Source organism: Marmota flaviventris, chromosome 7 (genome assembly GCF_047511675.1).
Source record: "Marmota flaviventris isolate mMarFla1 chromosome 7, mMarFla1.hap1, whole genome shotgun sequence".
Classification (NCBI taxonomy): domain Eukaryota; kingdom Metazoa; phylum Chordata; class Mammalia; order Rodentia; family Sciuridae; genus Marmota; species Marmota flaviventris.
Window position 1 is genome coordinate 5263479 of NC_092504.1, and position 13518 is coordinate 5276996.

The window sequence follows — 13518 nt, forward strand, 5'->3', positions numbered from 1 at the left end:
CTGCCCTGAGTGGCTGTGTCAGCGTGGAGCCCATGCTCGCGTGACTCTGGCCTTGCCACTCAGTGGGCTCCCCTTCCAGTTTTATCCACCTACTGGTTGTTGCTGGTAGGTAGGAAAGAAGGTTCTTGCTCTTTGGCACTGAACCTCCCACCAGCACCTCTGGGGGCTCTGAAATCCCACCAGTTCCCTCACAGCCTTGGCATTTGGCGCTCACTTCTAACTGCGGGCCGTGTTCCCTGTCCACATTCTTCTCTGCCCGCTTGGCCTGAGCCCCTCTTGCTTCTTCAGTTCCTCTTTTCACTCCCTGCCCTTGTCATGAGCTTTCTGCTGTCTCGTTCTCAGCTCTCTTTTTCGCCCAGCCTGGGTTCCCTAGCCCCAGATGGAAATTGCTTTCTTGGTTTAACCTCAGCATCAGGGTTGTGATGCCAGTGAGTGTTTGATGCAGGCTTTTCTGCTGCAAAATGGGATCATACGTGTGGCCCACACTCAGACAGCAGGTGTGGAGAGCCTCCCCCAGCTTCTACCGCCATGGCTTGGTCTGCTGATGCTTGTTTAACCAGTTCCTTACTGAGTCTGTCTGTGCAGATTGTTCCCTTTGGGTGGATTCTACAAGTGAAGCTAGTGAACAAAAACAACCCACACTTAGAGACTTCACAGAAACCACCAAAGGCACCTAGAGAACTTGTGTCCCTTCCTACTTACCAGGGGTGAAGAATAGCAGTCTCCCAGAACCTTGCCAATGGCGAATGAATATCTTAAATCTTGGATAGTGGTGTTGGTGAGAATGGGGAGAGATGGTGTGTGTGAGGTGAAAATTCTCATTCTCATTTTTTTGAGGTTGAGCATCTTGTCTGGGGATGGGCCCTTTGCTATTCTTTGATAATTGCTTCATCATTATTTACACTACGTTTTCTGTTTGTGTGTCCCATAAAACAATTTTTATTTCTGTAATTTCTTAATGTAATAAGACTATTAACGTGTGGTCTATTATTATATGTTACAAGTGTTTTTTTCTCCACTCAGGGTTTTTCTCCATGATGCTTTTAGGATCTTAGACCCTTTCCTTCCTTCCTGAGAGTCTTTAAGTATTTGTTTTTAGGAAACTTAAGGCTTCTCCCTTTTCATTTAAATTTGTAGTCCATCGGCACTCTGTTTTGCTGTAAGGATCTAAGTGGGCGTGCAGTTTTATTTGTTCCTAAGTTGCTGCTCCCTTATCCCAGTACAGTGTTAGTGGGTCAGCTCTTAACTTCCATCTTCTGTGCCAAGTTCCTGTGTTGGTCCTGGGTCTGCTGCAAGACTTTCTGCTCTGTCTCATTGACCTGTTGAGCAATCTCATTTCTGTCCCTAAGTAGAGAGGCACAAACTTCCACCTTGAGGTTTTCAGACAAGATTTCTTTTCTAAACTAAAAATATGGACTTCCTGTCTGAGGATGATGACCTCTCTCTGGAGGGGTCCAGATAGCCCTAGACGGCCATCACTTCCTTCCACTCTAGCCCTTCTGGGATATCCTCACCCTTTTCCTTCCCATGTTCTACCTGTGGCTCCAAATCCGACCCTTTGTCTAGCTTCCAAACACCTGCTCTGCTTTGGTGACCAGATGAAGGTGGCTAACACACCGGCCAGTGGAACCCTCTCCTGTCCCTGCTTCGCATTGTAGCAGTGACCATGGGTAGGAGGCCTGGAGAATCCATAGGGCAAAGCTGGGGTGTATGGGGCATGATAACATGGACTGTCCTCCACTCTGTCATCCTCCAGGGAGGGGAGGGAGGTAGGGGGAGCAGGAGAAACATGCCAAGGGTTGCATGTGGGGAAGGGGTATTGGCGGCTGACAGTTGGAGCCCTGCCTCACAGCACCACCCTCTATTGCTGGACCCCTGGAAATATGGTCTAGCTAAGTCTTCTGAAGTTGTGAAGCTCTCTTAGCATTGTTAAAACTACCCACAGAAAGCCATTGCATCATGACCCAGCACTGCTGATGCCAGCACAACCGTCCCTGGGATGCTCTCTCCTCACTCAGTCCTGTGTCTGGTGCTTTAGGCTGGTTCTATGTGGAGAGGTGGGCCTGACCTGTCTAGCAGCTGTGAAACCAGAGAGAGTGGACACTGGTTTGCATACGAGGCAGCTGAGGCTGGAGTGTCCAGGCTCCTGGGGAAGGTGGCTGAGCTGGCCTTCTAGTCTCCGCATCCTGGCTCTGAATTGCTGGGCTGTACCACTGGCTCATGAAAGATTGGGAGAATGAGGAGTTTTAGTCAAAAAAGAAAAGTATTATGGAAAGTATAGGCTGAAGTTTTATTTGAAAGTGTGAGGGTTCCTATATCTCTCTGTTCATGTTTCCTAGATATCACAACCCCTTATACTCATATATGTGTTGTTGCTTTTCAGAGAATCATCAATTACCTATTCTGATTTGGATCATGGGCCAGATCTTCATCTCAGTTTTTGTTTTATTCCAATCCCAAAGAGAATTTAACTCCTATAAGCCATGGGACTAATTATAGGAAATTGCAGGGCTGTTGTCATTGGCCAATAGGTGTGGTCCCTGAACAGTGTCAGCAGAACCAACAGCTATTACAGACAAAGCAACATGCATGTACCAGGCATGGTCATGATGTTCACAAGATCAGACACATTGGGGACCGTGGGGTTGGGATGTCATCTGGGTGGAGCCCAGAGCTGCCTCCAGCCTTTGAGGAAGGAGGTAGTGTGGAATCCCCCAGTGGTGCTGTCCAGAGTCCCCCTGGTGAGACAGGTAAAAGCCTTCATTTGCCTCAGCTCTTGGATTTGCGTCTCAGTGGCTGAGCCATGGGTCACCGGGACAGTCAGGGCTGAGGCTGAAAGCTCAGAACAGATGGCATTGGTTTATTTTTGCAAATTGTAAGAAAGGGCGTGTCCAACAATCTGTTAGCTGTGTTGGCACTGACTAAAATTTTTAATCAGAATTATGGATTCTCTATCTTTTATTAAATTGGAGATGCCATTAATTGGAATATGCACCAGTACTTTTGTACCACTAAAGAGGGGGGAAATGGTGCCAATTAAATGATGACAGGGCATTGAGTGCCAGTTAAATGATGGTGGGCATTCTCTTTGCAGAAAGGTCAAGAAGTGGAAAATGCTCATGGTAGGGTGAATATAGGGTGGCTGCAGTGTGGGAGCAATCTTCTGTGTGTTTGTTGGTGGGCCACTTCTGAGGGCCAGCTTGTGTGTCCTGTGGACAAAGCTACGCAGAGGTCTTTTTTCCATGGCAATAAAAATTCATCCCCAGCAATGGTGTCAGATGTTACTGTGCAGAAAAACTTACGTGCAGTCAGGCATGGTGGTGCACCCTGTAATCCCAGTGGTTTAGGAGGCTGAGGCAGGAGGATTGCAAGTTCAGAGCCAGCCTCAGTAACTTAGAGAGGCCCTAAGAAGATCAGCAAGACCCTTTCTCAAAATAAACAATAAAAAGGGCTGGGGATGTGTCTTAGTGGTTAAGTGCCTCTGGGCTCAATCCTTGATACCAAAACCAAAAAACAAACAATAATATCATGCAATATTTTAGATTGCCAGGCCCCACCTCAAAACATGGCCATTGTGTGGGTCTGAGGAACCCAGGAAGCTGCATTTTGACAGGTACACCAGGGAATGGAATGCAGGACTGTAGACCAACATTTGAGATGATAGAGCTTTAGTTATCCCATTGTGTCACAGTTCTCCAGTGTATTCAATTGGTGGATAATTAGCAGATATTTAATTGTTTTTTTTCTTCTCCCTAATGAAAACATGTCCATACATGTCCCAGCAGCCATGTATCTGGGTGGACACCCCCTGGCTTCTTAGGGTCCATCAGGCAGTAGGGCTGCTGTGGGTTTCTAAGGGTGAGTTAGGAGTTGGCTGTTGTTCTGTCCATCGGGACCTGGAGCCAGACTGCCTGCATTCAAACCCCCTGTAGTAACTGTGCACTTCTTGGAAAGTTCATTTACCTTTCTGTAATTTTTCAGTCCAAAAATGGGATGAGAATGGCCGCTACTTTTTAGGTTATTGTTAGTATGGGGTCTAAAGAAATCAGCTCAGAGCCAGCGCCTGGCAAGGCCAGGAGAGTGTTAGCTGGCTGGTGTGGTGGCTGGCACTGAAGGCCAGGCAGGTGGGAGAGGGAGTACTGTTTCCTCTGCTGGGTGACAGTACTTCCTCCTTGGGAAGCTGGGGTCGCCGTGGAGGATGCTGTGGACAGGAATAGTCAAACTCTACAGATTTTTTGCTGCCAGAGAATGAATTTTGTTGCTCCAGATCCAATTTCAGCCTGTCCCCACACTGTTACCAGAAATATCTTCCCAGCACACTGGTCTGGCTGCGTTGTTTCTCTGCTCACATCTCTTGCCCGACTCCCCACTGTCTGGGATGAGCAACAGATCCCTTTTCATACTGGACAAAGAAGGCAGGGCCCTTGGAACTGGCTTCACCCCAGCTAGTTAGTGTCCCTTCTCCATTACTCTGTGCTGGTTTGTGGAGTGAGAAATTTCCTGGGGAAGGTTTCCTAGGGGAGGTGGTGGTTGAATGGGCCTTTGAGGACTGAATAGGAGTTTCCCAAGTGAGAAGGAAGGGAGGGCTCTCTGTTGGTCAACTGGCACATGTAAAGTCACAGTGGCATGTTTAGGGCAGTGTTCATGGTTCCTTATGGCTCAGGTGGGGAACTGAGAGTAGACCTGGACAATAAATAAATTAGTAGAGGGGTGTCAGAGACTGGGTTGACAGGAACTCTGTTAGCCAGGGCTGCAAAGTTGGCTGTGTCCCCTGCATGCAGCGAAACATGCGTCATGGGACTCTGGGAGTCCTCCAAATGTCTGTGTGCTGCCTCCTCAGGCTAAATGGATCCTTCCCCAACTTATTTCTATTCCTATGTTTTTAAAGGACCGTGGACATCTAAAAGAGCCCTTGCCTAATTGCTCAGGGCATAGAAGGCTTCCTTTCAGTTATGTGGCTTGTTGTGAAATGGGAACTTGGAAGGGGGCCAGTCTGTGCAGCTCTCTGCAGGCCCCATCTGGACGGGCAGACTCACATCCTAGTCGTTTTTTCTTGCAGTGGTTTTGATGTGAAAATGCCTGAATTATTAAAATAATTTGATAGACTAAAATGCAGTCAGAAGACTGAGAACTGAGAGTTGAACTGTCAGATGTTTCCTCTTTGTACTTTCATGGATTTGCTGCTCATTTCTGCCCCCACCTGCCTCCAGTTTTGCACCAGCGCTTCTCTTCCCCTGGAGCCCATGTCTCCCTAAATGCAGTCCCCTCAGCTCTGCAGAGCATAGGCTGGTGACTTACCACCCGGAGGCTGGACTGCATCATCCAGGGAGGTTTGGGGGCTCTAAGGATGGTCCTTGCACTCAGACTGGTTTGGCAGTCAGTCTTAGTATGCACCTGCTGCATACAGACCCTGGGCTAGACTCTGGTGAGTAAAATGAGGAATCTGAACTTTTGGCCTTCAGCCATTTCTTCATTAGGTATTGCCTAGTGAGACTGCATGAGAGGATGCCAGTTCTCACGTGGACAGATGTTTTATGTTAATGTGTTACTGTGTGTTAAGGCAACTAGAACTCACACAGTAAGTCTTCAATTTCATGAAATATTTTGGCCTGAATTCATACATATATATATATATTTCAAAAGTCAGTGATTTTAAGCAAAATTTTAAAGCAAATAAGATGGGTTGCAAAGGGACCTGGGGGAACCTTTGGGGGTTCCTGACGGTGTATTATATCCTCGTTGTCAAAACTCCTTGAGCTGTTGCTTAAAGTGTGAACTGCACTTCAGTAAAGTTGATTTTAAAAAGTAAATGTGTTCTGTGTGCCTCGCGTGCAAGAGTCATAGCAGCACCTGGATGCTCTGGTCCAACTCTGCCCAGTCTGAAGTCCCATTTTCAAAAGGTAAAATAATTTGAGGTCTAGGGAGGGCCAGGGTCAACACAATGGGTTGAGAGAGGAATAGGCTTCAAAGTCCAGGACTCCTGATGCAAAGCTTGGGGCTCTCTTTCCCACTCCAGGTCTGCCCTGTGTTCAAGCCCTGAGTTGAAGCAGGGGCTGAGGCCAGTGGGCAGGGATGGCCTGGGCGGAATCAGGTGCTGTTGGATGTGGAACAGGTATCTGAGCCTCTGCTGAACCAGGTGCCAGGAGAATCTAGGTAGAGCTCAGTTGGCTGGGTGAGAGTGGATTTGACTGCGTGGTCCTCAGGTGGGAGAGGGCGTGTGCATGGGGTGCATGGGTTGGCCTGTTACAGACTCCTCAGGTTTGCTGTGGGTAACTAGTGTGGGCTGTTAGAATTGCTATGGGGACTCACTTAGGGGATTGCAAAGCCTCCTACTGCAAGAGTGAAGTTTTGTAAGAGTCTTGAAGGAAGAACTGGAGTTGAAAAGTGGGGGCTCGGTGTCTCACACACATTCCTAGAGTCAGGATCCTGTGCTGTGTTTTTTCCTCTAGAGGCTGCTTGTGATTAGATGTGCTGACACCTACTGTCCTGTGGGACTTTGCCCTCAGATCACAGCATGCAGAGAACCAGGATGTCAGGGGTGGAGGGTGGTGCTCAGGCCTCGGCCACACAGCTTCCCCCAGAGGGGAGAAAGTGAAGCTTGGGTAAGTTAGGGCTGTTCATGGAGTCACAGTGGAGTGTCATGGCTACATTAGAAGAAATGTGTCCTTTAGGCTTCCTTGAGAGCAGGGTGTGCCAGCTGGTGTCTTCAAAGTCCCAGGCTGGTTTCCTGATTCCTTTGACCTTGGAAGTATGCATTTGATTTTCATTCATGCTCCTGCAACACAACACCAGAAGACCTCGAAATGTCCAGAGTGATGAGTAGCTTGTATGTGATGACTGACAGGTGGCTGGCCATCCCCAATTAGCTTTTGGATGGAGGCTGGTCCTGGGACCCCCAAGACCACTCCTGCTCCAGGAAGGGATGGGGAGCTTATCACCAGTGCCAGTGACATAGCCATGCCCACCAATGACAGCTGTATAAAATCCAAAGGGACAGGGGAACTTCTGGATAGCTGAATCCACAGAGGCACCTGGCACCAGGGCTCCCTCCCTGCCATGTGTGTCGCCCTGTGTATGTCATCTGTATCTCTTATACATGTGAGTGGAGGGTTTCCCCAAGTACCATGAGCTGCTTTAGCAAGGCAGTTGAGCCCAAGGAGGGGGCCATGGGAACTGGTCTTTATAGTTGTCGGCCAGAAGCACCAGTAGTCATGTAGTCACATGGGACTGAGGCCTTAACCGTGGGGTCTGACACTGTCACCAGGTAGACAGTGTCCAAATTGAATTGAATTAGAGGACACTCAGCTGGTGTCCACTGCAGAATGATTTGCTTTATTTGTGTGTGGGGACTGCAACCCCCCCATCAAGTCCGTGGTTGTCGTGAGGGCATGGTGGGAGAAACTGTGTTTGTTCCTGTGTTCGCAGAGCTCCCTTACTTTCCCTCCTTCTCTCTTCCCCCTACTCTGTCCTTCCAGTTGTGAGACATCTATTAAGTGGCTCAACTGACTAGTGGAGCAGACCTAGAGGAGAGTGCTGCAGGCCAGGAGTGACAGGAAGTGCAAGGTGATGTCATGTGCCAGCTGCCCTTTGCTTATACTGCCATCTGACCTTCCTCCCAGCACTGTGAGCCAGGTGTGGTTGTCTAATCCATTTTACAGATGACAAAACAGATCTGGACAGAAATGGATTTGTCTGAGATCCCCTCCACTTCTGAACCACTTTGCTATTTAGCCTCCATTGCTTTTGACCTCTGACCTGCAGAGGAGTTTGAGTGTAAGGGACAGGAAGACAGGAGGACAGACAGCTAGAGCCAGGGGGACTGGAGGACTCAGGGCTTGACTGGGGCCTTGCACTTGGGGATAGGTGGGTAGTAGTGGGTGGTGCGGGAGGTGGTGAAGCAGGCACAGTGGTCTTCAGTCTTGGCTCTGCCATCAAGCTAAGATCTTGAGAAAGTTGCTTGAACTCAATGGAAAATAGGGGTAGTAGTGGGATTTTTTTTTTTCCTCAGGGTTGTCATGAGGATTGAGTGAGGAGGTGGTGGGGGACAGGTACAGTACGTGGTGGATGTTGGTTTCACTCTTGGCCTATTGGGAGAGGTAATGAGCCCAGACCAGATGATGGAGGGCCTTGACTGCCAGGCCAAAGCCCCTGGACCATGGCCTGGAGGCAGTGGGGGTATAGGGAGAGGACTAGGTGGGGCTGGAAGGGTCAGGTAGAAGCTGAGACTTTGTGCTCTTGTTGGGTAGAAGGGAGCTGCTGAATGAGTGCCACCTGAGCACCCTGAGGGTGGCCACTGCAGGTGTAGAAGTGGGCGTCTTCTTTTTGGAGATGATGCTCCATCTTGCTAAAAGGCTGGTGTGTAGCTCTCTCCCCTATGATCTTTTCTTTCTCTGATGGCCTAGGAAACTGGTTTTAAAGGCCTGTGTTTGTAAAGGTGTTTTTTAAAGAGTCATCTTCCTACTGGTAACATTAGGGCTTGACTGGGGGCCTTGCACTTGGGGACAGGTGGGCAGTTTGTGGGGCCCAGAGGGAATCTGAATTTCAGGGAGGAAGCCAGGCAGACTCTGTGGGCACTGCCAGTGGTACCGGCTCTATTCATCAAGGTCGAAGCCGGCCGAGCACTGTAGAGTGCAGCATCAGGAGCAGGTGTCTATTCCTGGATGCAGAAAGCACTCAGTTCAGCAAACAGTGTTGTGAACCTGCTGCGTCAGGCCCTGAGCAGGGGCCTGGGGATGCAGAGGCCAGTGGACCTTGGATGCTGCCCTTGAGAAGCTTACTGTGCAACCCAGCTCTGGCGGCATTGCTACTTCCCAGCCCCTGGTCTTGGGCAGGCCCCTTAATTTCTCTGGAGCACAGTTTCTCTTTCTCTATAATGGGGGGAGGGTGGGGAGAGGGACAGCACCTGGCTGGAAGAATGAGGGAGATTCTGGAGCTGATACCCAGAATGCAGTGTGGCCTGCACTTGGCAGTGGCTCATTCTGTCTCAGATGTGGTGGAATGTGGTGCTGTAGGGAAGCAGTGGTGGGAAGTGCTACCTGTCTCCCCAGGGCTTGGCAGGTGCTCCATAAACTTGGTGGCATGTTTGTAGAAAGAAGAGTGTGAAAATGGCCTTGGAGGATTTGGGGTTTAGGAGTGGAAAAGGGGAAGGGGGCAGCGACATTCTGAAAAGTATGTCAGTGGAGGGGAGTGGAGAAGGGCAGGGACCAAGGAGAGTGGCCTGCTGGGAGAGGGGTGCAGGGACAGTGAAGAGCTGGTTGGGAGAGGTGGCTCTGAGGGGTGGGATCATCTCACTGGCCAGCTGTGGGTGCTGTTGCTGGGGTGGTAGCTTTTGAGCCCATCATGCAAGCGCCTGGCCTCATCTTCCCCAGCCTGGGGTAAAGGGGCTCTGTCTCTGTGGGAGTGCAGCGGGCGGTACGAGGTGCAGGTCCCTGGCTAGGTTGGGAGAAAAAGACCCTACAGACAGAAAGGGAACTCTAAATAACTTGGACTTTGTGATGTAAATATGGAATTTTAGATTAGGTCATTTATAGCTCTACCATTTGATTTTTTAAAAAATATTTATTTTTTAGTTGTAGTTGGACACAATACCTTTATTTTATTTATTTTTACGTGATGCTAAGGATCAAACCCAGGGCCTCACATGCGCTAGGTGAGTGCTCTACTGCTGAGCTACAACTCCAGCCCTATTGTTTTGCTCTCTGGAGGGGAAATGAAATGGACATTACTTTTTGGGTGAGGGGTACTGGAGATTGAACTTGGGTCCTTGCTATATCCCCACCCCTAAATCCATTCTTTCTTACCTGGGTGGCCTCAGGCCCTGTCACTTTCTTTCACCAAAAGTCTGTGTTCCCTCGTGTACATTGCAAGGGGAAGTGGTAGTATCTGCCATAGACTGCGGGTATCTGCAGAGCGGAGCCTGGGCACAGTGCTCACTCCCTTTTGGCCATGTTCTTTGAGGGAAGGGTCTTCAAAGGCACACACCAGCCCCTGAGCCATAGCTGTTGGGGATGGGGATTGAGTGGGGGAAGGCTGTAAGTTCATTTTGTCTTCTTCTTTGAACCTCTCCAAATTATTTTGACAGCATGATTTTATTTTTATTTTTACATTTTTGTTCCTTTTGGAGGTGTTTTAATTAGCTGTATTGCTGTGACCAAAATACCTGACAAGAACTACATAGAAGAGGAAAAGTTATTTGGGGCTCATGGTTTCTGAGATTCAGTCCATGGACTGCCAATTCCATTGCTCTAGGCCCAAGATGAGGCAACATATCATGTAGGAAGGGCCCAGTGGAGGAAAGCTGCTCAGCTCATGATGGGGTCAGAAAACAGAGAGAGAGAGACAAGGGAAGGGGCAACAGGGCACACTCCCAGTGACTCACCTCTCTAGCCATGCCCCACCTGCATACAGTTACCACCCAGCTATTGATGGACTGATTAGGGTACAGCTGTCATAATCCAGTATTACTGAATTAACAGGAGCTTTTGATGGATACCTCATATCCAAGTTATAACAGGATTTTTTTGTTTGTTTTTTTTTGTAGTGCTGGGGGTCAAATCCAGGGTTTCGCATATGCTAGGCCAGCATTCTACCACTAAGCTAAAATCCTGGTTCCTGATTTTACTTTTACAATTAAGAACATTACTTATTTTTCAAAAAAAAAAAAAAACAAAAAACAATAAAGTAGTCCCCTTAGATTGAGTCTCTCTTGGCAGCCTGGCCTAGTGTCTACTGGTGACAGGTGTCGGGATCAGGAGGCCTATGTCCATGGTGGATCAGTGGGTGTCACAAACTGCTCCAAGTGTTGAGGCTGTACAGACTGCAGGAGGCAGTGGGACATGTGGCCCCTAGTACCCTGGGCCGAGCATTTTTTTCCCATTAAAGTATGCCTCAACCTGTCAGTCCCAGCAGCCCTCTAGCCTCTCTTGTCCCTCTCTAAGGCCATGGTCCATCAGAGAAGAGTATAGATCCTGGCCTCTGCTTCTGTGTGTTCATGAGCAGCTGCTTGGCCTCTTGGACTCCTCACCTCCCCCATTCCCAGTAGACCTAAAGTACCCCAGCACCACCACCACCACCTGCTCAGGCTTCTGGCACCTTCCTACATTCTCTCCTTCTCCCCACCCAATCTCCAGGCCCTGTGGAGAATCCTATTTCCTTTCTCCATGCCTATGCATGGACATCTATTCATAAACCAAATATGTGCTTCCTCTAGACCAAGCCTGGGAATGCTGTGGTGATGTCTGCAGACAAAGTCCTGCTACCTGGACCTCTGGCTAGTGTGTTTGAGGGCATGAGTGACAGGGACAGTGAGAAGCAAGTGAAGGAGAAACCAGACCCACAGCCTGCAGGGGAGCTCTGCAGGCCCTGGCTGTGCATCCCTCCCTCTGCTCCTGGTTCTCCATGCATGGCTGGTACTCGGGATATGCTGGTGAATTGACTTGTTGAAAAAATGAGGAAGTTGGCTTCCTCCATCATGAAAAGGTGGACTCTCTCTTTGCAGAGTCTGTGCCCAAAGAAAGCATTTGGCATCTGAGTGGTGTCCCATGTGTAGCAAAGGGCTGGAAAAAAGTATTGTTGGCGTGCATTTCATGGAGCCTGATGCCAAGGCTTAAAATCCTCATTTGCTTAAGAAAAAAAACAAATGCAAAATGGTGCCTCTCCTCTGCACCAGGAAAATCTGCTGAGCATGAGCCAGCATTCCAGACTGTGAATCATTCTGTCTCCTGGCCGTGTCACTAGGAGATGCAGCTACCCTGCTCTCAGTCTGTGACAGTGCACCAGCACCACCAGGTCATCATCCTCTAGCTGGTGCTCCACTTGGAGCATACTGGAACCACTTAGCAGGTCTGTGTGTCAACTTTTGAGCCCACAGGTCTCTGAAGAACAGGGTTTATTGGGCCATCACAGATGCTAGCTAGAGAAAGGACTGAGTTCTGGGACAAGTTCACCACTCCAACAGCAGGGATGAGCAGCAGCTAGAGAAGTGTCCTCAGCTAGAGAAGACCCTGCTCTCAGAGATTTTTGGAAGCAAATTTGTTGGACCATGTTGTGATTATGTTTTAGGTGTGATATTTGTAAGAGCATCCCAGGAAATTCTGATGTGCAGCCAAACAGAGAGCTACTGGGCCAGGAGGGCTGGGTAGGGACAGTGCAGGGACATGGCATAACTATTGGAATCCAATCACCTGTTCTCAAATCTTGGTGCCTCCATAAGTGGCCTCACCTCTATGACCCTTGGGCTCCTCATCTGTCAGGGGGAACAGCCTTTGCAGGTTCTGATGAGGGGGATGCTGGAGGGCATGCTGTTGTGAATTTCATGTTTGGTTATGAATGATCGTGCCAATCCAGTGGGAGTGCAAAATAGTACCTGCATCCTCTGGGTTCTTTCTGGGTGTTTTCTTAATTTTGTTTTCCCTGTTGTTTGTGGCTGGTATGTAGAAATCCAGTTGATTGTATGTACTAAGCCTGTATCCTATCACATTACTGAACATACTCACTGGTTCTAGTAGTTTTATTTTAGTAGCTTACTTAGTGTTTTCTACGTATGTGATCATATCAACTGGAGATAGAGGTAGTTTTACTTCTCCATTTCCAATCTGGATTCCTTTTATTTTCTTTCTTGCCTAATTGTCCTGGCTAAAACTTCCAGTTTGGTGTTGAATAGAAGTGGGGAGAGGGACATCCTCATTTTGTTCCTGACCTTAGGGGGATTTCCATCTCTTCCCATGGGGATGGTGTTAGCTGTGGCCGGTCCACATGAGCCCTTGGCTGGCTTGAGGAAGCACTTATCTTCTTTCCTGGTTGGTTGAATGCTATCATGAAAGGCTCTTGGATTTTGTCACATGTCTTTTCTGCCCCTGTTGATATGATTGTGAGGTTTTTGTCCCTTACTCTCTTTACGTGGTATAATACCTGGATTTGTTTTTCAATCTTAAACCAACTCTGTGTTCCCGGAGTAAATACCACTTGGTCATGGTATATATTTATTTTTGTATGTTGCAGGGTTTTCTGTTCTAGTGTTTTCCTGAGGATTTATGCATCTCTACTCATTGGGTCTATTAGTTTGTGGTTCTCTGTTCTCGCGGTACTTGCCTGTTTAGCCGTTGGTGCAGTACTGGCCTCAGAGCAATTTGGGAAGGGTGCCTTCCTTTTTCACATTTTGGAAGAGGCTGGTACTGATTCTTCTTTAAACCTTGGTATAATCCACCCATGGAGCCATTAGGCCTGGGTTTTTCTTGAGTCTGCTATGACATATGTTTAATAGACTACAATGCTCAGCTCTTTTTTGTGGCATTACAGTTTCATCTGAGCTGGAAAGGAATGGCTGACAGGCTAAGGCTTTTAAGGCCAATTTACACTAGATTTGCTGCCCTTTAAGTGCAGGCAGGAGGGGCTGGTGCTTTGTCCAAAGCAGACTGAGGCTGGCATGGTGATGCAGCTTCTTCCTTTGCCTCTCCCCTCCCTGCGGAGAGGTCTTCTCTCCTTCAGTGCCACCCCAGGAGACAGAGGAGGAGAGGAGGC

At 48.6% G+C, this 13518-nt stretch overlaps 1 protein-coding gene across 3 annotated transcripts in view; it reads left to right on the forward strand.

The window, feature by feature from the left end:
- The window catches only part of Jakmip1 (janus kinase and microtubule interacting protein 1), a 124342-nt gene that overhangs the window by 27482 nt on the left and 83342 nt on the right, over positions 1–13518 (forward strand). The gene's annotated exons all lie outside the window — the stretch shown is intronic.